The 27,274-nt window shown below is 36.1% G+C and overlaps 1 long non-coding RNA gene across 4 annotated transcripts in view; it reads right to left on the bottom strand.

The window, feature by feature from the left end:
• The window catches only part of LOC110473527 (uncharacterized), a 152,326-nt gene that overhangs the window by 57,472 nt on the left and 67,580 nt on the right, over positions 1–27,274 (bottom strand). For all 4 annotated transcript variants that reach the window (XR_014957875.1, XR_014957872.1, XR_014957873.1 and 1 more), the window contains exon 5: positions 679–27,274. This is a non-coding gene — a long non-coding RNA (uncharacterized LOC110473527). The remainder of the gene's footprint in view (positions 1–678) is intronic.

Raw genomic sequence — 27,274 nt, 5'->3', positions numbered from 1 at the left:
AGCTGCACCAACTGGTTTTCACTGAATTAGAAGAGAATTCTCTCATGGCAGTGGGAATGTAAATCCAAAGGAGTAGATGAGGAGATACCTTGCTTTTAATTCTTTGAGTAAGCTGCTGTCATGATAAATTATAGGAAAGAAACCCTGGAGCTGTGTCTTTTCTTCTTTTTTTTCAACACCTAAGAACTTCAGAAAGAAGCCAACTAGGTCATAGCTAGCCACAACACAGTATATCAGTGTTAGGCAGATTATATGTAAGTAGGTTAAGTGAGTCCATATATTCAGCAACTTCTTTACTGACCATGTACAATGATTTACAGGTGCCTACACTGGAATAATTCTACAGTTGCAACATGATTCAGATCCAGAATATCCAGGAAATGTACATGGAAACACCTATGGAGCTTCTCATGAATAAGTAACCTGTTACATTTTGTGATGTTTAAGACCAAATACCTGACCTAAAGATTGACAGAACACTGAGGCATGGCTGCAGACATGACTGACCAAGTATAGGAAACTTATTGAAAATGTTGATTAAATTTATACATTGGCCTATCAGATATGTCACGGTAGGTTATGTCATTCAGATTTCATTGTGTCACATCAAGCCTGTCAAATTATAACAGTGCCTGACTGGCAAAACTGCATCTAGAATCAAATTTGATTTTATCTTACCTATTTGGGGATTTTGAAAAGCACAGCAGATTATATGTCCTTTAAAGTGTTGTAACTTTCACCACAAACTTGTCAACTTGCTGGTCACCTGAAAAAGAGAATATTCACAAATAAATGCCACGTGTCATACAAACATGCAGTAAATTGAGACCAGACAAAATTATAAAGTCAAGGTAACAGATGAACTGTGTTTATAAGTGTCTGAGTATCAAATCTGACTGGAATAAGATACTGAAAGTTGTGAGCTTTACAACTCAAGCATTAAAGCAGCAGGATGGGTTCCCCAGAACACACTGAAGTCATAGCATCACACACATTTATCTGACAGTACAGCTTCATGGTTAAGTTGCCAACACAATTTATTAAAAAGAAAAATGTGTCAATACCTAATGATTTTATTTGTATTTTTATGCATTAAACAACGACCCTGAGGTCCACAGGATCACTGCCATACTGACTGAAGTAGGACCTGAGTCTGCCTTACCTTGCTCTTGTTTTCAAGGCAGTTAAGACATCTGTATTTTCACACCACTGAAATAAAAGGCTTCAGAATTGGTGAGAAGGAATTTTAATTTTTTTTTTAAAGAACATGCTGTACAGTCTAGTTGAAATCAACTTGCAAACTATTCTAATGCTGGCATGTTTCATGTTGTGCTGCCAGCCTTTAAAGCTGGGGAATCATCCACACCACAAAAGATTTTCTGCTTCAAAACCTTTTAGCCACAAAAATATGTAGTTTTGACAGGTGTGCTTTTTAAGCAATCTGAAGAAAGTTTACCAAAATGGAAATGCCAGTCAGAGAGTGATACCAAAATTATCTATCTCAATTGCATACAGAAGTCTGAACCCTGGAAACAAGAACTGAGGGCAATGCTCCATGTTACTGTTAAGGATGTCCTTTGTTTGAAAGGAGAAAGCGGCTGCCTGTTCAAATCTCACACACATTTTGCGTGTCACCAAGTAAACCCTAGGGTTCTCAGTTAAATAAAGTTCAGCACTGGAATCTAATAAAAATGGTGAACATATCCCAAATAGCAGCCACATGATGGTGGAAACCATCTCTTTAGATCTGCAAGTAATTAATGTCTTCTAAATGAAAAACATTCAAAGATAAAGCACTTTCCTTGCAAATGAACATCTATAATGCAACACATTAAAAGAACCAGATTCAGCTCTCGTCCTTCTAAACATCCAAAACAGATAAGACAAAACAGGAACATAGTTTATTCACATTCTAAAATTGTGCAAGAAATATACTAATTTAAGTTATTTTTATGAAGGATTTTTTTTTTTCACTATTTTGCCTCATTTGTAGCTGTTTTACAATGGTAAAGACATATAAGACAAAGTCATGCTTCCAAAATTATCTAATTGACACTGAGAACTAAGGTTATTCAGAAATGCCTTTTTTATGACATTGCCACATCTCCACTGGAAAACAGGAAAACACACAATAGATGTACTCATGGAGCTGGAAATAAATGCTTGAGGAAAAAAAATTAAATGGTGAGTGTCATTCAATTTGGCACTCAAAGTACTTCTCACTCCTTCTAGGAGGCTGTCCTTGTCATAAGATAATGAAGAAAGTGAATGATACCCCTTTTTTTGTCTCTAAATATCTTGCTTCTAGGAATATTTTCCCACAGTTTCTACACTGAATACTATTTTGTGTTATAGGTAGAGCAAATTAAGAAACCTACTTTAATAAAAAAATAGTGCTCAATAGAAGTAAATGTGATTCATTCTGATAAAGTAAAAATTTTTAAATATTCAGAGTGAATTACAGGTAATCCTATTTTTAAATTAATTCGCTCACTACTTACAAATACCTGATTAAGCACTGATGTACAGTACTTGCTCTTTCTTCTTAAATTCAGATATCTACTTCATTTACATGCAATATTTTAAATGCATTTATTTAATACAAAGCCTACCTCTGTACTACAAATTGCTTTTACTTGTCATGAATTCTAATGCTCATTTTTTATTCTGCTTTGAAATATCCAGCTACCCTTGGCTTTCTTTTCTCTCAGGCTTTGATATATTGGAATCATTTCCCCAGGCAGCAATCAGTGTTGATAAAAGAGTTTGAAACTCAATTCACAAACACACAGCATATTTGTGGGTAAGAGAACTAGTACTTTATTTCCACTGTGTATCAAAACAAACATGGGAATACTCCTTTCAATAGAACTGAATTCACACAGCAAGGAAGACATACTGTGGATTTCACAAGTGGTGCTGATTTACAGCATTTAGGGGGTTATTTTATTTCTAGAGATAAAGTTCTATATGTGCAACTAACAGCAACACATCACCTTCAATCACAGAAGGACACAAAGAGCAGAAGGAACATCACTAAGTGCATGCCATCATTCTCTGCCTTTCCTCTTCCCTCCTGCATTTGCCCAGCATTTTCTGCTCTCCTAAACACATTCCCACAGAGGCACCACTGGTATTGCTGAGGGGTTCAGCTGTGCCCTGTGCTGGAGTGGCTCCAGAACCATCTGGAATCCCACATGAAGCCCCAACTGCTCCACAGAGACCCCACAGCAACACCTGGACAGGACCCTCAACATCACTTTGCACCTGGCAGTCCCCCCTCAGCCACAGAAACCACCACTGTGGCATCAGCCAGGACTCCCATGACACCCCCAGAATCACTCCTTCCTTTCACAAACAGCAGAAAACCCAACCAGCCCCTCAAAAATGCTAATCAAAGTTGAATTTACCTTTCTCTCAGCAACAGTAATTAATTGTGAAAATAACTGTTTTACCCTAGTGCATTTATGTTCCGTATTTCAACAGCATTTCACATGCTCTGTAAACCAATCTGTCTTATCCACAGCCTTCCAAAATAACAGATGAAAACAGTAATACATTAAATTACAGAATTCTGTTGTTTTTTTCCAAGAAACTTTTGGGATGAACAAAATACAAAGCAGATTGCTAATCTGAGTTAAAAGATGTGTAAAATCAGCAGGTAGGATGAAGTCTTCGACAGCGTCAGTCTGTCTTACAGCCATAGCAATGCCTCCATATACCTGAGCCATTCTAGAGAATATCTTGTAAAGATACCACAGAAAGCCTTCCAAAGATAAAGCCAAAAAAAATCCCCTCAGGCAAGAGCAGCAAAGCAGAGTCTGCCTGGGTCTGGAAAATGCCCTGGCCCTTTGAGTGCCCATTTGGTAGGAGCACATTCAGCATCCTGTCCAGAGCACAGCCCAGTTGTGCCACAGGGACTTCTGAAGAAATGGAAGGTATTCAGAGTGTTTGGAAGGGCAGCTTCCACAAGAGGGGGATCTGGGCTTCACTCATCACTCTGGAGTCACACTGAACCTCTAATTCTTTGCTCCTGCTGCTTTTCTTCGGGTTCATTTTCCTTTGTATAAATGATTGGAGATCTAAAAGCTGCTGGTATTGACTGGTAATAGGAACTGTATTTTAGAGTCTTGTGCTAGATGTCCATACTGACATCACTTCAGAGGCACACGCTCCTCCCGAGTTTTTAGAGCTGTGAGTAGCAGCAGAACAGTCCAGTCAAAGCCCTCCAGTTTTCCCACATTCGTATCAATAGGAAGCTTAATAAGCCTTTCCAATCACTTTACCAGGAAGACACAGAGATAAGTTGATATTGCAAGGAGATGGACCCCTGTCCTCTGCTCTGCTTTCTTTTTGAAATTACAGCATGTACAAATTAGCTGCAACTAGTAAACTTTGAGGAAGTTACCAACACAATCATGAGCTAAACCTCAATGCTTCTGAGATTTATTTTGTATATGTGTCTCCAAGCACAGACATTTCACATCCTGGCCAACTTGGGAGATGAGGTCAACATTCCTAAGAGTCAGGTAAATGCCAGTGGAACCTTTCAGAGGCACATCAGATTGGAACACACAGCCATAGCAATCACACTTATAAACCTCACTCAATTACAGGCTTTTCAGCTCAGGATGAAAAACATGCCTGCCCTAAAGAAATGCATTTAGGCTTTCTCATTTCTGAGTAGTGAAAGAATTATGTCAGCCATCTATTATTGATCTCCTCAGGAAAGACAGCGTAAAACAAAGCAGCTCTGAAGATGCTACTACAATAAGGTTGTGCTGACTTGCTACCTTCATTTAATATTTTTACTTTAGAAAGAGTTCATCTTTTAGGAATACAGAAACATGCATTCAAAACATATCTTTAACTTAAGAGCAATTAGTCTTAATTTTTAATATAAGCATTCAGGACATCTCTAAAAAAATTGTAAGATCAACTGTCTGTACAGGACTAGTGATTGATGTGAAATGGTATAGGAACATTCCACTTCTGCAGCCTCCTGGGACACAAAAACCAAACTTCACAAGATAACTGTGCACAGCAAGAGACATTAAAGATTTTCTAGCAAATCATTAGTACAACTTTCCTGCCTATTTGCAGAGAAAACAATGAAAATGTTATTATATCACACTTTCCTGGGAGCCTCTCCCTCCCATCCTTCCAGCTTTTACTTAATTTTTGCTCCTATTAAATAAAACTTATTTCTCACCACAGAAGACATCTCACCCAGGAAAATAAATTAATATCTTTCTACCAATTACCAACACCTTCTAAATCTGTGGAGAAATTTTGCACAGCAATTAGCAACCTTCTAAGCAAACCTGGTCTAGCAGGAGAGGATTACCACCACCCTACCTCCCAAATTTCTTCAAAAACCTCACCTTTAATCTGCTAAACCACCTTTTTGATGGGATTCAGTTAAAAATCATTAGCACAAATGGCCAACACCTGGATCTTCATGATGGGGGGGGGGGGGGGTGGTGGTGGTGGTGGTGGTGTCTTCACCAGGTATTTATTTAACAAGCTGCAGGTGGGGATTTTGAGGGTAGGGTTGTTTAAAAAGTTCTCCTCTGCAAAACTGTGAGATTCAGAATATCAATGTCTTCGTTTTTTAGTTTACTCTCCTCTTCTTTCCTCTGTTTTTTTTTTTTTAAAGGCCAGTTTTATTGTCACATATGGGATAGATGGGGTTACGCTTCGCAATGATTACTGGCAACTATATCTTCTTCAAGGGAAGCAACTACCACTGTGCTTGTAAAATTTAGCAAGTAAGGTTAAGGTCAACAAAGCACCTTCTGACAGAGACTTTTGGAATATGTCAGCAAAAGAGAACATAAAATTAAATTACTATTTATGAACAAGTAGCAAAATATGTACACTGGTAATGTTTTAACTTCATTCTGTCCTTTCCAATGCATGTTCTATTTTTTTTTTCATGGCTGATTTTCCTTAAAATTGTGTGCTGTGCTGGTCTTGGAATAGGCAATTATGGTTGGGGGTTTGGAAGATTTTTGGGGTTTTTTCACTTTTATCTGAACATTGAAAGAAAAATAAAGGGAAAAAGATTTCTACCAAGGAAATTACAAGCTGGACATATTAGCTGTTAAATAAGTCATATTTTGAATAAAATATTTTTCAGCAGCATAAGAGGAATAATATTTAACAAGACAGTCATGTTTCAGGAAGATTAGCTATGATAAAGTGTTTCTATATGTTTTTTAAAAAAGGTGGTTAGAACATGTAGTTCATGTATTAACTGAAAGCTATCTGGTGCCTATCAATAAAGCCAGACACAAGTATTTCTGCCTGAGGAAAGGGAGATTTTTACCTTAAATGTCAGGGTCGGGGAGGGAATCTCATTGCTGAAAAATCTTCCTACCTCTGATCAGAGGCTGGAAAGAATGAGACTGGCAGAGGAGGATCAGCAGCATTTCCCTTTACTGACTGCAGGAGGACATCGTGTGTGTCACTGTAGGGATGGGGTGGGAGGGGTGGCTTTGCCCTCTCCTGCACACCCAACCCGGGCTCACCCAGGGAGTGGCCCTGGCACCTGGGGCTCACTTCTGCCTCTCGAAGGTGGCACTGGGACCTCTCCAGCCCCCAAGGTGGGAGTGCTGGACTGAGCTCTGGCTCAAAGTGCAGAATACGCAGAGATGCATTCTCTGGAAAACTTGTCTCATGTCAAAGTGGAAATATTACTGAGGAAGAAGTTTCTATAAGGAATCCAATTTATTCCAGCACACAAAAAAAATGCTTTATGTAGAGAATGAGACAGTGCATGGGACCAATAGATTCTGTCACTTAATTGGCCCATGATGCTGGTTCAAGCCTGTTAGGCTGGGAAGGTTCCCCTTAAACACCTTCCTACAATTCATTTATAAAGTTTTCCTTTGCTGTCACATGAATGAGAATTGTGACAATACTGAGGCTAACTTGTGTTTGTATTTTAGCTCTTGCCTACCTGCCAATGCAAAGAGGGACAGCATGCATGATGGCATGCAGATGTAACCACCCTATTTGCATGTGAACATTTGACATTGCGCTCATGCAAATGGGAATCAGAGATATTCTTTTAAAAACACAGAGGTAAAAATACAATCAAAAAAAAATACAATAAATAAGAAAAATTGAGAGAATTTTGGAATCTGAACTCATATTTGGAAACAAATATTTTGACTTATGCTGGCAAATAAAAGGTAATATAAGCAAGATAAATCTGGAGAATCAAAATGTAAATCCTCTTTCTATCTTCAAATACTCACCAGAATTTCTAATCCAAATTAATGGTACTTGGTAATTTATTATGAATAAGCTCAGAGTATTTCCACAATTCTACAAAAGCTTTCTCTTCTGGTCTCTGGTGAACTAAGGTATTCTGTAGGTTACTGAAATGCTCAGGATGTTTAAATCATCATCACATCATAGTTACTAATAGTCTGAAATCCTGAACTGAAGGGTCAAACCCAGAGCAAATTTGCCTCAATTAATTTAAAGGCTCATGCACACTGTGTTGTCTTTTTGTTTGTTTGTTTTGGTTTTTTTGTTTGTTTTTTTTTGTGTTTTTTTGTTGTTTTTGTTGTTGTTGTTTTTCCCTAAAAATCTCTAAATCTCTGCCTTGGAAGACGTACAATGATGTACCTCTTGGTATTTTAAATAATCTTGAAAATAAAATAACTAAGAAAATCTCTGAAAAAGAAAACTTATTTTTTAAATTTTGAATGGAACATGAGCAAGTTCAGTAATGAAACATAGTAAAATTATGTATTTACTCACAACATTGTAATCACGTGCCTAAAATTATCCAGCTAGTAAAATCATCTGTTTCCTACCATCTGGCCTGTGTGCAAAGAAATAAAAGAGCATATTAAAAAGAGAGATTTACAATTTCAGCCATAAGCAAGTTTACACATGATAAAGTTTAGTATTCTTATATTTAAGCCTTTGTATTGTTTTGATTTAAGAGACGCTGGTCCAGTCAAGCACATGTAAATTGCCCTAGAAATGAAGAAATCAAAGAAATGTGTATCATTGATAAAACAGAGGGACAAAACAGAATTATGTTTCCATTTAAACTGCCTCAGATACTGGAACTAGGGCAGCAGAGCCACTCTTGCTTTAGTGGAAATTTTCTGTATGAGATTCTCTAACATGAACAGGTCCTTGTGGAATAAAAATATTAAAATGTCTAAAAAAATATTTTACTAATGTAGGGTGTCAAAAACTCCCCAAGCCTGAATAATTCCTCCCTGGAAATGTGAGCTCTGATTAAGTGTCAACAAGTCTAAAGGATGAAAGCAATTACAGCCTTCCTTTGCTTCCCACTAAAGATCAAACCCAAAGCTGCCCAGGAGTGTTTGTTGCATTGGGTGTCTGTTACAGTGTGGCATCTTTCAAAAGGTTTTCTGAACATGAAATAGGCAAGTTTGAAAACAAAAGGGAAAATCAGCAATGTTCTTATTGTTGAAACCAGCAAACAAACACTCATTGAGAACCCTCCGTGCTATAATCTGCCGTATTTATTCTTCTATTGGCAGTAATTCAACAGGCCATAAGGAAACACAGGTTTTCCTAAATTTCCATTCTGGGAACCATTCAGCAGTCTCAGCCACAAGAATTGCCAAACCAATCCTCTGGATTAGCAAGAAACATGCTATCTATTGCACAAGTGGATTTGTAAATCTCTGTTTGGAAAGCCAAAAGCCCAGAAAGGACCAGTCCAGTGCTACCGTGGTAAAAAGGAAATCTGGTCAAATCTCACTGTGTCACCTGTATTGATACAGCCTCCAGTATCTCAGGCACACAGCCTTAAGGCTCTTCTATTCCTCATTTTTAAATCAGAATTTCTGTTTCTCACCACCAGTCTTTTTCTTTCAACTACTTAACTCCTTGCACTGAAATCTATAAATTCCATTTCAGACAAAATTTGTTCCCAACTGTTATCCTCCAGCACTATTCTCACATTCTGTTCTCACACACACAGAAATCTTCTCTGACCCCTCTCTCTCTTTTCCCTTCTCAAAAAATAAATATATAACCAGCCTTCAGCTTCCCTAGTGTCCCTTCCATGGTCACTGGTAACCAGGGAAACCAGATACTATGGTAACTCAGGGATGACAAATCATTCTTTAAACTCCAAACTATATGTAAAGTCCTCATCTCTTTCTTCTCTAGGTGATGAAGTGGCAACAAAAATAGTGGCAGCAAATCTCCATCTTAACTCATTCAGTCTTTTAACTATGTAAATCTGTATTTTCTCCATGTATCCCTTCCAGTTTTTTAACTGCCCTGCTATTTTTAGAGCCATTTCATGCTCAGTCCAGGTTGCTCTAAATTTGACTTGAGTGCTCTCATCAAAGCTTTAATTGCATTTTTAATTTACTTTTTTTTAATGTCTGAAGTTATTCCAGTTCAAAGTAGATGGATGCTCTTTTCAACTGGAAGGGGAGAAAAAACATCCCCCTGCTTATTCTGAGCCTCAAAACTATCACAGTCCAATATCATAGTTGAGATTTCTGTCTCAAGAGTGAGTTTATGCAGAGTCCCTGATGCTTAACCAAAGATTAATTTTGTTGTCTTCCTTGGGTAAGGATATGACAACACTCTCCCCAATATCTAACTGTCATTTTCATGAAATGGGAACATACCCAACCTCTGTGACTTTCACCCATGCCAAATTTGTCAACAAGTTCAAATGTTATAAAGAAGGCACACGCCAAGGATAGGGTCACAAGGATGCCACTTTCTAGGCCAGCTTGAAATTACAAAATCAGAACTAAGTTTTATAAGAAATTTTCTAGCACAGTTGATCTTATGTCTATTTTAAAAAATTGAGTTAATGCTAGCAAAAATGATTATGTATTAACAATGCACATATCACAGAAAGTACAATTTTAAATTCTACTCCCATTTTACTCTGTGGAAATATGGTGAGCTCAGTGGAAATGGTAGGTGAAAACCTTCCAAAGCAGCCAGTAAACACAGAAGACATCAATTTCTCTTGCTTCCACCTCTGTGTTCTGTGTTATATGCTCTGTCTAACTTACAGGGGAGACAAATACTGGAAAGCTTTGTTTTAAAGTATCATTTACAACACGAGGACCTTTTTTCTTTGGTCATACCTTAGTGTCTCTGCCTCCTGGAGTATTTCACCTTGGCTCATTTGCTGGCTCACTCAGGTCCTTTGGTCACTCTAAAAATAACAGTATTATCCTGGACAGTCCAAAGTCAAAACCCCATCCAAGAAGAAGAGATACCACATTGATTTTATAAGACTGTGTTTAGGTTTAAGTTACTGACTCCACAGGCAGCACATGACCCTACAGTGAAGAAGCTGTTCAGCCCAGTCAGCCCAGTCTTGGAATCTAATGACAGAGAAAGTTTGTTCCAGCAGATTGAAGAAACACACAACTCTCCTCTGTCTGGCACTTCCTTGTTTCTCAGACCTCTGCTGCAGACACCATCTTTGCTAAACAGGACTGCAAATGTTTTCTGTCTAAGTAAGAAACTCTAGTGTCTTTTTCTTTTAATTTGCTGTTCAATGTGACAAACTAAAAAATCATAATACTTGCTACAAAAAGAAGCAAATAGAAAATTTCCCAGCAACAGGTCCTCTTGAAATCCATGCTGATTCAGTAGGACAGCTTTTCTCTCAATAACTACTGAAAAAAAACAGCCAATTACTGAGAAAATAATCAGTTAAGCTAGAAACCTTATTCTGATATTGGTATCTCCTCCTCTTATTAAGTTCAATGAGAGAGTCAAGACCAAAGCATCCCACAAACTCTGCATGATAAATCTTCCTTACAGCCTTTGGACAGACAATACAGTGCCCACAGAAGTCTGATTTATAAAGTGTGCTGCTACTCCATTTGAGACACTGAGCATCCAATTCCAGAAGTTCTGAGTCTATGAAAAGTTTGCTTGAAGCCACTGCCAGCATCTAAGAAAACCTCCAGAGCACCAAACTTCCTCTGCCAGAGAATTGATAGCCCAGAACTAAAGGAAGTAAAACCAGAAGTGTCTTTATGTACTTAGAGTTTCTTAATTTCCAACAAACAGCACATCATCTCCAGTGAATGATTCCCTTCTGAAGTTTTAGACAAAGCATACATTTTGTTCTTTTTTCCTTGCTTGGCATGCTATATATAACATCCTAAACTGAGTATTTTCCTTTGTAGATCACCATATCTATCCAACAGTGCTGAGAAACCATTCGGAAATAAAGCGATTATAAATAATAATAAGCAGTAGGTTCGAGAACAGGAAATGTTTTAATTCCAGATTTTCAACAGTTCTCAGAAAAACAGATGTGGCAGATCAAGCAGATGAGGCACTGGTTGTGCATCCTCTCAATAATTCTAATACATATGAGATTATAATAACACCAGTGTCTAAATAATGACAGCAAACAACTTTTAGACTAAAGAACAAGTAAAATGTCTGATACAGAGGAATGGGTATTGGCAAATTCATCTGATCACAAGACACAAGGAAAAGGCTGAAGCTATGATTCTTGCTACCTTAAAAGAGTAATTATAGAAGTATCAGCCTTGTTCCTGATGGCTTCCCCAGGCAAGGCAGCTGAATATTTTTAGTTAAAACATGACTAGCTTATTTATCCCCTAAAACAAGACTATTATCCTAGATAGGATAATAGACTAGATATCTAGGATAATAGTCTATTTTTAGGGGATAACTAGATAACTAGACTATTTATCCTCTCTTCTTCCCTCCTCTTTCTCTGGATTTTCTTTGAACTTATTCTGATAAAGGAAACTGGTTCCCAAGACACATTAAATTAAAAATTAAGATTTACAATCACATTGAGGAAACAGTTCCATACTCACAAAGTATCTCTGGAACCACTATTGGTGACAATAGAAAACGATGCATAGGGGAGGGGCGCAGATTCACAGGAGTGAGAATTTGTCCCTCTGAAAGATTCAAAGCATGGGATCAAAGCACTATTTCAATTGTCAAAATGAAACTTCAGCAGTACTGAAACATCCAGGGATCTCTATGGAGAAACATTATTAAATACGGATTTTCTTTGGAGAAAGAGAAATATTTCAAGCAAAAATGTAAACTTCCATAATTTTAATTTAGTGTTGATTCTGTGAGTATAAAGTGGAAGAGAAAAAAAAGAAGTGTCTACTTTCTAACACATTGTCTATTTAGTGAAATATTTCCAATGTTATTTTGTCATTTCAAATCATCAAATTTAAAAGTAAACAAATAAAGAAAAATCTTTCTGTGCCATATATTTGTAAAGACATGACTTTGCACTGTTATTCTAGCTACCTACATGAAATAGATTCTTTTCTGGTGTCCACATGTGGAGGAAAACTCTATATCTTTCAGCACCAGCAGGCAATTCAGAAATACAGGATATCATACTTTGCGCAGTTTATAAATTTTAGCAGTTTGCAGTATTTTAGATCAAAACTTCAAAGAGCTAAGGAAGGAATGAGGATGCTACCTTTGCATTATTTTTATGATCAAGCTTTCATGTATTGTAAGGTACATTGCTGAATTTATTTTGTAGTCAAAGATTGTATCACCTAGTAAGACTGATTAACCTGCCCTTCCCACCCCTTAAAAAAAAAAAAACCAAAAACTCATGCAAATTAGATTTTAGAGAAATAAAAAAAAAGAACCAGAAAAAGAACTAAACTCTGCTCTTTAACAGTTACACATAAAAATGGAGCACATCATGAAATATATACTGTGTGCTGTTAAGATACCAAAGTATCCTGCAGCATATAAAGCATTTCAGTTGGAAAGAAGAAATCTTTTCTTTCCTGTGATGTCATCTAAATCTCTTTGAAATAGCTGCTGCCTATAGAGAATTGGCTCATGATCAATAGAGGTGGGGAAACCTCATGATCTCCTTCAGCATCCTGCAGGCAATTGAACAAGTTCTACCTCCTGCAGGACCAGAGTACTGATCCAGTGCATATCATTTAACTCCCCCACAGAATATATTTCTTTCCAAATGCTTCCTATAAACATTAAGAAAAAGTAGGTTCAGTATCCATCCCTTTGGCCCACTTTCTATTTAATATGGATGTGCTTGAAAACTGGAAGTATCTTTTGTTGCATTAGATGTCAGTATTAAAAGGAATACTGCCTGTTTCTTACATGGTTCTGTCTCCAGACTGGTTGAAGAAATGAATGGTGTATCTAAAAGTAGCCTCTGCAGAATTTAACAATTGTGTGAATACTCAATTTTGTGCAACTGTCTAAGTGGGAAATATACCATAATCTTGCTTTCACAAACTCACTCGGGATTATGGAAATCAACATTTTGGCAACACCCACAGGAAACAGCTCATGAAGAGCCTCTTTTTCCAGAACACTTACTTGTTCACAAATTCATTTCTATAATTTAAGAACATTCTTTCACCTATAACGTCTTACAAACTTCCCTGATTAACAAAAGTAAGAACTGCTGGAGATTTACCCTCCCCTTTGCTTATTTGATGGACAGTTCTCGTGGCACCTGAGGAAAGGCAGAGCCTCCTTGTCTTTAGTTCTCAGAGCAGCTCCAGTGCCCATGAAAGGAGTGAGCCACAGCCTGTGGCAGTTCCTGCCTGGCAGCCCCACTGGTGAGGCTTAGCAGTGATCAGAAGGTGAGGGGCCAATGTCACTGTGCTCTGCTGAGCTAATGGAGAGAACTCAGAAAATGCTGTGCAAAAGGGCATCTTGGGAAAGATATGACTAATATTTTTTTTAATGAACTACTCAGCATAAAAAGGATTGCCGAAAATGAATCTGGAAAAGGAGTCTGTTCATGGGCTGCTGTATGTACAGCTTCAGAAATAAAGAGAAAGACACACAGCTTCCAGGATCCCTCCTTGCTCAGGCAGTCAAGATGACTTATTACACCTGCATAGAGCAGAGGAGAAAACAGAAAGTAAAATTACTTCATTGATTTTGTTCTGGTGTATGTAAATAACCTTATTGTCAGATCTGCCCTTTCCAGGAGAAAAAAAGTTTTGTTCAATTTGCCAGTTGACTTTTTTTAAAATCTGATTTTCATATTTCACAACTTCTCCACTGAGGACTCAGTAAATAGTAGCACGATTAACTGGAATTATATTTACTTCCTAATCTATTATATAGATTATTTCAAAGAGCTTTTAAAGTTTCTTAATAATTTTTTTGTTTCACTAATATGGTGATTTAGGAAAAGAAATTCTCCTGAGTGATTTCAAGCATTTTTAGTATTTCTATTTTCTCAACTATTAATAAAGGCATAATTTTCTGAATATATTTTAAGTGAGCAAGCTCTAAACTCTTATACATATTGTATGTGTCTCAATTATAAAACAAATATTGTTTTGAAAGTAAAATAATCTATACACTGCTAATTTGAGGACAGGAAGCACAATCTATAAATCTATGGATCAGTCTCAAGCCAGTTCATTTTTAAGCCAAAATCAGCCAGTGTTAGTGAATGGCTGGGAATATCCATGTGGACAGTCACTGGAGGGCAGAAGTAATAACCAGCCTGTCAGTCATCTTAACAAGCTTCAACCAATATTGATTTTGGGGGTAGATGAATACAGTATAATATGCACGCATTTAGAAATGTTAATAAAAATGTGATCTATTGCACTTTTTTCACTAAATACAAAAGGCCAAAAATAATCTAAATCATTCTAAGAAAATTGTTTGCTTGGCAAATCCATCTGCAAGGGATGTGGAAATAAATCAAGGGTTCCTTCATGTGCCATGGCATATTTGAACTAATGGATCAAATAGAAACACCAGCTACAATTCAAACAGTTACAACTCAGACTCATTAGAGACAAGAATAGCAAATTAGATTAAAAAAATAATCTTACTTAGGTCATCTTTCAAAACAAACTGAAAAGTTAGAGAAGTACATTCTCAGTGCTCATGAGTCTAAGTGATGGACTTAATATGAAATATATAATTTTGCTATATCCTTCATATCTAAGGCTAGTCAAAGTAGAGGGGGTTTTTTTATGTGCCTCAAAATAATCTCAAAGCAGTCCAAGCTCGTCTAATAATAATATCATATTTATATGCTAAATAAACAGCCTAGACAAAATTCCAGGTAGAATTCTGTGCTCCTGCCGATTATAAATGAGAAAAACATCCAAGGACTCTGCATCACTAATTCTGACCTTAAAATTTAAGTACAGGTTAAACACTATACAAGATCCATACCTCATATCTTGTCATGATTCCAGGTCAGCCAATGAGCTACTGTCGTCTCTGAACGTCTTTGTTTAAAAATCCAGTTTGATTTGGTAAATTTCTATTCCCAGAAGTAAAATCTACTTTAATAAATGGTAATATTGAGTCAACTGATACTAATTATTTACAATTATACTAATCATTTGAACAGCTATCTTCATGATGGAGTTGTAAATACACTGTAAGCTTTAGCAAAAAATAACAGTTTAATTTGAATTACAGATATGAGGCCAACTTCTGAACTGAACCCATAGTATTCTACAGGCTGTAGAAAAAACAGGTGGATAAATAACATAAAAATTTAAATATGCTACAAGGGAGATTCAACAAAAAAATTGCTACATACAAATAAGATTATAATGCCATGCTACTGTAAAATGACCCATTAATCTGTTGTGAAGCAAAACATGTAAGCATGTATAAGTACCTCTGATTTTACAGACCACCAACTTCTGCAGATGAATTATGAACTCTACATTTCACTGCTTGTATTTCAAATGTTCAAGTGCTTCCACAGTGCAGGAGATCATGTAAAACAGGAAAGTATAGAAAAGTATACATAGATTTAAAATTATGATGCATAAATAAAACAATGGCATGTTCTGCAACCCAGCAAAAGTAAAACCAAAGCAGTAAAACTTTACAGAAAATACAAAGCCTGTTCCACAAAAAAAATAAAACAGAATTCAGAACACTAAATTACAAGTAGCATTCAAAATTATTATCTAAAAACCTCATAACAAGCCTGTCATTAAAAGCAGTCCATGTCTCTAGCTGTACTGCTTTGCAACTAAGGACTTTTTCATGCAGCATGCTGTCCATAATTTTCCTTAAATAATATTTTCCACATTGCCTCTCCCCAGGCAACAAAGCAGCAAATGCAGGCAGATGAGCATCATATTTACAGCAAGCAAGGACTTACTTACTCGGAAGCAGATGTCTGTCACTCGTAGCAATGTACTAAATGAGTATCTGAGCAATAACCAAATTCCTAAAGACACCTAAAAGGTGGGAAAATTATCAATCCTCATGTGAGAACTAAATTCTTGAACTGAACTCATGAGGACAAAATTGCAAGTATGTAAAGGATGTTCTGAGGTCACTGAGCAGAACAAGCATGTGTTCTTCACTTACACTTCAAAACAGTGTTGTCATTTTCTTGGAATATTTCATAAAAGGTGACAACTTCAAGCACAGCAGTCTGAAAATTAAACTGAGGTCAGAAAAACCTGGCCAGTTAATAGCAACCCCAAAGCAGTCTGTTCTTTATGGGACAGCAGCTTCAAATAAATAAGATATATAAATATTTAATGCCAATCCTTACTTTTGCATAAATAAATGTAGCTCTTGGCCATGTGCAGAAGCCTGTTCTTCCACAAGTTAAAAGAATCCCAACATTAAGCAAACAGAGACAAATTCACATAAAAAGGGAAAATCACAAAACCAAATTTAGTTATATATTTATTCCATCATTTGGGGGTTTATGCTATATACTCTGAATTGCCTTAATCTGTTTGATAGAACCAATTTCAAAACTTCCATGTTAAGAGAGAAGAAATCATGGTCAAGCTTATAAAATAGTCTTGCTTCAAGGGGATCTGTAACACATTACATTTTCAGATGCAAATAACCCTGATTTTCTGTCTTTAAACAGCTATATTATCTAATTAAGCAAAATGACATTTACATGTGAAAAAGGGAAAATATTGAAAAACTTTACAGTAACATATTTCTCAATTTGCATGTAAAAAGCCTAAGTAATAAGTGAGTTAGTGTACTAAGTATCGTGTACAAAATAGGCAGAATGCTATTGAAAGTTTATTAAAGTTAGCTCAGTTATGTATCCTCTTCCAGAGATGTTTGAATTGCATGGAGTAAGGTGTCACCCTGTTCTTTTAAAAGTTTTAAAGTTCCTTTAAAAGTTTTCTATGCCTTCTGATGTTTATATATTTCTACTGGAGTTTTCACTCATGTTTATGTAAATAATGATTGTTTTACATTCTTCTTTGTGAGAGGAAGAATTGATAGTCTGTTGGTTTGACCAGTGTGGTTGGAGAGGTGGCAATTTCACCCTCCAATCCACTGTCACTTTTAGAATTCTATATATTGCGAGGTCAGAAATAAAACTTCCTCTTTTCCTTCTTTTGCATCTTGAGTAAATGCGTGAGTTGTTTCGTGTTGTAGTGCAACAGTGAGGGACCAGATTAAAAGTTTTAAAAATGTAAGTTCTATCACAGTGTTCATTATGTAAGCATCACATCCTCAAATTCTGAAAATAGAACCCTCAACTCATGAGACTTTCCCACTGAAAACCTGAAAGAAGCCTGGTGTGACTGGCAGAACAAACATCCATGTGCACAGGGCCCTGCCAGGAGGGACTGCACGAATCAATCCAGCAGGAGGTTCCCACTCCCATCAGGCAGAGCAAGCTGATGGCCAAAGCCTCCTGCATTTCAGTAGTGGATAAAACAATCTTTATGTATGCAGCACATATATACAAATACTGTACAAATACATAAATTTGACTTTAAGGATTAAAATTAATTATATAAATGTATTCAACATTTTTTTTTTAAAGTGTATAACTCCCTTGCACCAAACACAATAGGATTAGGTGCATTTCATTAAAAGTAGATCCGGGTACATATATCTCAGATATAAATATGTCTGCTAAAAAGTGTACATAAATTATTTCCTTGGTTGAATTCTAGCAGAATAGCAGAAATCCACCACATGTTACTAAGGTAGTCAAAGTAATTGTCAAGACATAGCATAAAGGTCGTTGTAAAAAAGACTATGTTACAGTAACATTCAGAGGCAGCTATTTCTTCCAAAAGACACCTCCTGAAAATACAGAGACACTGTGACAAAATCAGACTTTTTTCTCCTATGACAACCTTCAGTTTCTTCACTCCTTTAAATATTGTTCCTGGTTATGTTTATAAGAGTCCCTAAATCTCAGTTTAACTGCTGTTATTGATTCTTAAGGGCTGAAACACAGGTCTAAATAGAGTTTTTGCCAACTCCTTAAGTGTCTTTTATATAAAGCATTAAGGACATTGATATATTTGTTTTCTCTTTCGGAGAAGTACAGATAACTCTATCATTCTATACATCACCTTCATTGATTGGTTTATTTCTAAAAATATGTGACAATTTGCCTGCAGGACACTTGTTCCTAACTCGTTAAGAGCGATCAGTAAACCCTGTGGTGTTCATTAGAACCAAACTTCTGTACACAGCAGCAAAAAAATATTTCCTTCAGCAACAGTGGTTCAGCATTTTAAGGTGGCTGTAAGGTCAAAGAAATAGATAACAAATACATTGAATGTAATCTCAATTGTATCTCTTTATTCTGAGGTTGTCCTGGAGGCCTCATTGTTTGATTCATGCATGTTGGTTAGATTCACTACCACCCTTTTTCCCAGTTTTTAATAATATTTATTTTCTGGGAGTTCATAAATTCTGAAATTTTGCAGAGAAGGTTTCTGGTGAAGTAATGAACCAAAATATGACAAAACATCAATCAAAGGAGCATGTGGCTTCTGACCCTTTCTGGGCTTGGTTTTATGACTTTCATATCTTTGAAGTTATGAAAAGGAGACAAGATATGACAGGTACTGTGCTTGGAGAAGTCACTTAGTCAATTTAATTCCAGCCACCTGTGAGCAACACCACAGAACTACTTCAGCAAATTTGAAGGTGTTCAGCTCCCTGTCTTTCTGTCACAGTAGGAACATATAAGCACTATAATAGCTTGCAGGTGTATTTGGCTGACTTTCAGTCCATTGATGAAGTGGAGGAATTAAGTAAAAAACACAGCAACATTACATTTCAGCATTGCAATCCATCAAACAAAACCAGAGATAGCCTTCAGAAGATCAGGAAACCTATAAATGCAATGCAAAATGTAGCTGTGTGAAGTCTTAGAATAGAAACATGGCCAGTTAGTTCTGTATGACAAAATGAAAGAAAATTAATCTTAATATATATCATTGCTGAACTCCTCATGTAGGGCATTTTAGCAAAATTAGAACTTTTTGCTCCATTTTAGTTGTTCTAGAAGAGGAATGATGATAAACAGCTTTGGTTATACCCATATTTAGAGCTGGTGAGGCTTAGGTACCAAGAAATTACACTTTCTCAGGGCTTTTTATGAAAGTCTGGATACTTCAGCAGCCCAAAAAATAGGGAAAAAAATCTCATTTAAATATGTTTTTAGTTTTATCAAGTAGGAGATTTTTAATTTGTCTTTGAATAAGCCATTTTGGATCTTCCTGAAGTCAGTGGAGACGCTTCAATTTTCAGCAGAAACTGAATCAGTGCCTTAGGGAAATAAGATTGCCATATTGTTCCTGTGGGGAAGGGGAGAAGATTTGAAGAGTTGTCTGTGAACAGAAACAAAGTTCAACTTACAAATAATTTAAACGAAAATAGGAAAAGGAACTGAGGCATCCTGTTGGAAAGTTAAACCGCTGCTATAGGGGTGGCACCCTGCTACAATTTCATGCAAAAATTAATAGACTGAATTACAGAGAAATATGTGTGGACAGTGATGTTTTCATACTTTTTTCCCATTTAAATATTCATACTCAATACAGCAAAGATAACAATAGGAGTCTACATATTTCAGAAAGCAGAGTTCTGGAAGTTTGTGGTACATTAGTTGAGGGTAAAGCCAGAAGGCAGGAAAAAAGGATGAAGAGTAAGTATGGGTCTTTCTGTGCCAATTTTCTCTCCTGCCTGAGGCTGCCACTTTGGTAATAACCTGAGTTTCTAACACCTTATATTACACGGGAGGCTCAAGATTCTGAAAAGTTATATACAATAAAAATCTGAGAAATGTGCAGAGAGTAACAGTATCTGTTAAATCTTTAGGCTCAGCTCTGTTAAATTTAGGCTTTCTGGTAAGAATAACTTAGTTGCAATGCTATCATTCAGAGGCAGACAAATGACATTTGACTTTTAAGGGGAGGGAGCATATGTGTTTGTGGAGGAAACAAGCCCAAGCCTCTGAGCAAACCAACAGTTGGAGCATTGACCCATATTTTAACTCTCTCAACAGATAGGTTTTGAACCCTTCATGAATCAATCACAGACTGGAGATAAATAGGTAGCATATTAGGAATTTGAGTGTTACAAGAATAGCATTTATACACCTTCTAATTTTCATAGGGCCAGCTTCCCATCAAAGGCAGCAAAATAGAAAACATTCTCAGGAGCTTCAGTTGTGCATCAGTACTTTCTTTAATTTGTTGGGGTTTTTTTAGGCACTTTACAAATCCAGAACAAAAGCTAGTACCTCTGCATTTAGCTCACTGACAAATCTATTAACATGGCAGATGCTCTCCTTGCATCAAACATCAGAGGTTTTTCACGCTTAATGGGCAGAGTCTTTTCTCATTCTGAAACAGATCTTCCTGAAGAAGATCAAAGCACAATGGGAATGAGATGGGGAGCAAGACCCAGGAGTTCTAATCCATTTATATCATCCTGTCTTTCAATATTGTGAGCAAATCCCCCTAAAATGAATGCAGCTTATAGTGAAAGTTAATCCTGATCTGTGAGATTACAAAGTTGGAACAGGCAGGTTCACATAAAGGATAACAAGAGGATGGGTGTCAAGTCTATTCTTTACCAAACAGACCAAAGGGAAAAAATGGAACATGAAATCTTTCTTGCTCCTTGGTGCTACTGTGAATGCATAATCTGGGAAATTTTAATTCTGAGAACCTCACAAAATATTTTGCAAAGCACTTTTTTATATAATAGAAGAAAAGAAATATTAAAGGTATACAAGGCATACAAATTGTATATAAAAGGCATACAAATTACTAGTTTTTCCAGTAAGATAAGATCTGTATAAGATATATATAAACTTACACAATATTTGTCAATACCACACTGTGTTTGATCTTATTTCACTTCCATTTTTAAAATTTATTTTCTATATGGGTATTTTATATGTTTGTTTACTTATAGGTGTAAGTGGACAGAATAACATATAGGCTATTTTTAGTGCTCAGTTAGGCCAACAAAAAATTCTTTTGAACTCAAAGTCACTTGAACTCCATAAGGAGCAAATCACTAAGTCTTATGAGAAATGTATAGGTTGTAGATTCACAGAAAGTATTTAGCTTTCCTCTGGTGATACTCCTACAATCACCACTGAATAAAAACATGCACTATGCTTTTACCTAAGTTGCTACATAAATGACATCTCCAAAATTCTGGGATGTGATTAGTCTGATTAGAGCAATGCCAAACCATACTGCATTCAAACACAACTAGGACAACTGCTGTCAATACCCCATCAAACACATTTATTTAATTTTTGTATGCTATTTGAAGAATAACAACTAAATTCCAAATTTAGGAATGCCATAGCACACAGTCAGGTTATTCATGCAGAAGGTGCTAGAGAAGTTGAAATATAGCAAGATATCTCTTGAAAACCAAATTAAGAACTAATATGTGAATTTAGCAAACCAGAAATTAGTGGCAAATAGTGCATGCTTATGTTTGATTTTACATCCACATCAAAATGTGGGTTTCATATTTATGAAGTATTTTCAGAAACAGTGGTCCTAAACCTGCATGCAGAATATAGCAGGAAACTGCTAGGAGCAGCATTATGGGGTTTAATAATTCCAGAGATAATCATGGATCCAGTATAGGGTTTGCAGTGCTTTTTTAGATAGTATTGTGTAAAGTATGTAGTTGGGATGAAATCAAATTTGAACCCTGTGGGTAGAAGTTCAGTGAGGAAATTTCTTTTCAGTGATACTGAGGCTGAATTGGACTGGCTTTATCATAGAACCTCACTCTGCAGCCTGATGTGTGTGGATCAGCCAGAAGAAAAACAAACATCCTTGCTCTCAGTGAACATTCATAGGCAAAGCTGAAGGGAGGTAATGTTGAAGGCAGCTTCCCATACATGATCCAAAAGTAATAAATGGCCATTTTCTCACAGGTGAAATGAGAAAGAAGGGGCAGGGAGAGAACTTGAGTGTGTAAAGGTCAAGCACTGGAAGAATTTATAATTATTATTTTTAAACATTCCAATGCCAACTATTTTCCTCCTTTTCAAGGTATTAGAGGTGAGTACACAAGGATATAAACAAAGATTGTGCTTAGGCATCTATATTTTCTTCTAGGTCAGATTAAACTAATGTAATAAAGTAATGGAAAACCACTGATGGATCTTGGCTGAAGACATGGATGTCAAACTTCCTTTAGATAACAGAAACACTGTTTGACAGCGAAAGGTATTTGTTAGTGACTTTCCATCTACTACAAAGCACCTTGAGTTGTCTTGGCACGATGACTTGCCATATGGAGTGATGTGTGACCTGTGTTAATTTTGTTCCTATCAAGATATTTTGTTCAATTTCCACAGAGATGCTGTGATGGAAATTATTGGCTACATATGTCAGCTGGAATACATGAAAATTTGCAGCATTTTAAATATATTTAGAATGTATCATAATTCCATAACAAACTCCCAACAATATTAGCCCCCGTTACAAAAAAAATTCCTTGTGGTAACAACAATAATATTGCTTCATTTCCCAGTAATGAGGCAATTAACTAAGCTGTTCTATATTTTTTTCCTAATGACAAATATTTGAATATTCAGTTGCAATTGTTACATTAAGCCTTAACAGCAGTAAATTTCTTTGATGAAACTCTTCCCCTATACTTAAAGCAAACTGTTCTTGAGACAGCAACAACTATTCTAAAGTAAAGATTCAGTCAGCCCTTGTTTCTGTCTCTCTAATGGACAGTTGTTTTCTTCATTGTTTTGACTGTCAACTTTCAAAAGGATCTTTAGACCATAACCATCTTTTCTCTTAATGCAAATCCAGCTGTTTATACTCAGCAACATTGGTGGTTCTTTAATTAGTTTGCTCCCAAATTCAGATATCTGGTATATGGTCTATTGAGTTATTAACTTATCAGATATCAGTTCATGAATTTCAGATAATCATAGATCATTTCAAATCAACATCTGCATCAGTTCTGCAACAGACTAATAACTCAAGTTTGTTTGTTTCAGCACCCACCCATTTTGATTACCAATATTACCATATTTACTCTATTTTAAATATACGTTGTGCTTTCACTAGTCTTTACTTTGCAGTAGAGTCCAAAGGCTGTTATCAAAAATATCCTTATACAATAACCTTTAACATACTACTACCATGCCTTAAAGTTATTATTGAAGACTAATATGTAAATAGCTAAATGGAGTAATAAAAAAGGATAGATAGATATATATATATATATTACAGCAAATTCTAAAAAAATTAATTCCAAAGTACTTGCTATATCCTACTCTGTTGCTTGTCTCAGTGCAAATCCAGGGTCAAAATCTGACCAAGCTGAAAATTAATTGAAGCAAGATGTTTGATTATGACTTTTCTTTTGAACAGGCTTTGTATTAATCCTTCTTCTAGCCCACTGGGGTGACCATGGGAATATTAAGGGAGTTATTTGAACATGAGTTTGATCTGGTCTGAAACATCCTCATTAGTACTGATGATGCTCATATTGTAGAGGGCCCATTTTCACTTTAAAAACAGCAGCTAAAATATGCAAGGCTGAAAGGCAGAAAAAGTTGAAATAAACTTTTTGCTCACATAAATTGTAATAGCAGTGAAGTCAATACAAGTGCTGGAACTCTTCTTGACCTTTTTTATACCTTAGCTAATCCCATTTGATTTGGAAGTGTGTCCCACATGGCACTGTCTCATCTGTCACCAAGTGGGTGGGCACATGTTCATATGTACAGTGAAATTAGGAATCTGACCAACTGCAGAGAAAAAAGAAAGCTAAAGAAGAAGCAAAGCAATATAACTTGAAGCCCTCCACACATAATAATAATCTGCATCTAGCAAAACATTTCTGGTAAAACAAGGATATTGAAAATATTCTGTTCACCTAGGTATCCTGTGAGAAGCAATGCCACACATTCAGACAATTTTTAAATGGTATCTCAAATACCATTCCCTTCCCCCACCTTCTCTCCAGCATTTTCATTTACAGAAATACTCATAAAACACCAGTATTTTTTCCCAGAGCAATGTAACTATATCCAACACCCCAGGCTGGTATCAGAAGTCTACTTCAGCAATACTCCTGTGTACAGTGTTTATTACTTTTAAGAAAGAAACAGAGCTAAGGCTACAGAAAAAGAAAAATTTTCATCATTTTGATTATATAAACTAATAAATATTCTCCTCCAAGACCTAGGATCCTTGAAGTCAATACTTTCTGAAAATAAATTGTTTCTTACTTTCCATATTAAGAAAAATATTAACAATCAATAGAGAGGTCAAAAGTTTTTCTTCACAAAATATTTTCACAGCATTTTTCCTGTTTTTCCTTCCCCCTTTTCTTCTCCTGAAGGACACTAAATATTACAAAGCTGTAACAATCACAGCTTCAAATATCTTTGCAAATTCAGTTGAATTTAAACATGGACTCGTGCATGGAGGTGACACACATGATTTCATGTATTTGCTACAGGCAGCTGCATTTCCTGTCCCTCATAAGGTTTATTACCTCTCCTTGTGGTCCCCAATTTTAAATAAGGCTCTGACCTAACAAAGCCTTACCCAATCCCATGATCCATCATATCCTCATCCTGCATCACGATTTACAGTGCAGTGCCAGATTTATTGAAAATGTATTGCCTTGCTGTGATTTATATTTGTGCAAGTCACTGAATCACAAGAGCTATTAAGTCTTCAGGGCAGGAATCACCTCTGATGATACATCTGGTAAATGTATCACATTTATTCAGTAGCTACAGAGTCCAAAATTAGGTTTCAGTTATACTGAAAAAACAATATCAATAATCAATAAGAACAATTCTTTTCTAGCTTTGTATTATTTTTGCAATAAATAATGTCTGCAGCAGTTGAGGAATATAAGGTCAATTTCTGCAATCTTTCAAGTTTTGTATTACCAAAACTAAGAAGAGGAAACCCTTTATGCTATTATAAAACAGGAAATCTTTTTACCTTGATAATTATGATCCTTTAAGGCTTTTTAAATTAAGTGCCAGCTGAAGAAAAAGAAATTTGAAGATAAAATAGCCTGGTTTTATTTTTTCATCTCTTTCTTCTTCCATTGAAACTTTTTGAAGAATCTTCATGTTATCCTGTGATAAAAGTGCAATGAATTCTATCTTATCCTCTCCCATTTTTCTATAGTTCTCTACAGTCAGATTAATATGACTATGAATGGAGTACAACTGTTTTGTAGCTCCCTCTGGAACTTAAAAAGGAAAATTTGATAACTTGACAAACCTCATTTGCACTCAGCAGCTTGACTAAAATCCATGTCAGGATAAACAAGAAAACAATATCAAACAAGTGTTAGAACTGCTTTGCACAGGCCTAGACTATTCTCAGTATCAACTGCTTGCTTGAATATATTTCAAAAATATTCATGAAGCAAATTGCCAATGCTCTTTATTTCACATAATGAGATAACCCACTGAATGTTTTTCACCTGTGGAATGATGAAAACTTCAAATCAAAAAACAGCCAAAACCAAACCCCAGAAAACCACCACAATAAAAACCCCCACAGATAAAGCTATTAAAAAATAAGATTTTAATCAAAATTTACCAGACTGCTTCTAACTGCAGGGTTAGTGCCAATATTTCCTGACCAGTGAAGAGAAAGCCGTGGTTGCCACAGCTCTCACTACATAATAACTATCAGGAAATGCTGGCTTCTCCGTGGTGGTGACAGTAGGATACCCACTGACTACAGGACAAAAACCCCATTAATATGGCCTCTCATTATACACACCAATCACTATTTCTATTTCATGAGATCACAGATACTTAATGTGTCATTCAGATCCCCTTTGGCTACAAAAATAAGAGGTAACCAGAGAGGAAAGGTAATGGCATGAGATGTGTGAGATCACCTAAGCTGCACTCACACCACGTTGGTTTTCAGCTGGGCAGGATTCAGATCCCAGGCTGCTGCCAGGGCTTTGAATATCTCCAGCTGCAGAAAAAATTATCCATAATAAATCATCCCTTGGGATAAATGATCAAATGACCACCATAACTGATTCCTAGTACTACTGACAAAGTGCAATTGTAGAATGAACCCTGAAGTTTTTACTATAAATTAGTTATTCATTCTAGGAAATTCTTCTTCCTACAGGATGTTGCCATCCTTGAGCTTTGGTAAGATTCTGCGGGGAATGACAAACAGGGAGGTATCCAATTGCTGATTGGCCACACCACTGTTTTTCTGTATTCCACATAAGGTAAGAATATGTTGTAAAAGCACCATGTAAAATCTTGAGTGGCTATTAAACCTGCTTATGTTTGTAATGTATCTTGAAATACAAGCTTCATATCTAGATTTCACAGATAACAAAGTTCAAAATGAAATGGGTTTTCTGAATACATCCACAAAGCTCACAGCTGAACAGAACTTGAAATTACTAATTCTCCCCTCCAGATATTAAAAAAAAAAAGTAGATAGTTTTCAAACTTTTGTTACTACAATTTCTAAAATTAATGTTTTTTAAAACTGATAATTGCATCTGTAAAACAAAATGTAGCTACTAAAATATTAGTTTATTATTTACAGTTTGTCCTTTGGATTTGTAATGAGAGCTTTTGTTAAAGAAGCTCCTAGAATTTTAAGTGGTTATTCCAATAAATAAATCAGTCTAACCACAATTAAGAAACATGACTCTACAGATGAACCAATATAAAAGAACATGGAAAAGAATGTAACAAAAAATTGAGAGCAAGAAACTGCTGCAATTACTCTCCCACCTTTAGATTATTCATCACAAGGCAGCTGCCAACTGGCCTTTTATGCTGAGTTAAGTAGTCAACCAGGTTGTAGTTTTTATATTATTTGCCAAAAGCTATTACCTCAGGATTCAAATTCAAAATTGGTTTAAAAATTGGAAGTGTACTTTACAGACATGGCTGGGCTGTTCACTCCAGTGGTTGTTGCAGTTTGATCAATAGGGTGCCAGCTCCTGACTTCTTGAC

The sequence above is a fragment of the Lonchura striata genome, chromosome 11, assembly GCF_050655825.1.
Source record: "Lonchura striata isolate lonStrDom1 chromosome 11, ASM5065582v1, whole genome shotgun sequence".
NCBI lineage: Eukaryota > Metazoa > Chordata > Aves > Passeriformes > Estrildidae > Lonchura > Lonchura striata.
This window is presented reverse-complemented; position numbering and strand designations above follow the sequence as displayed.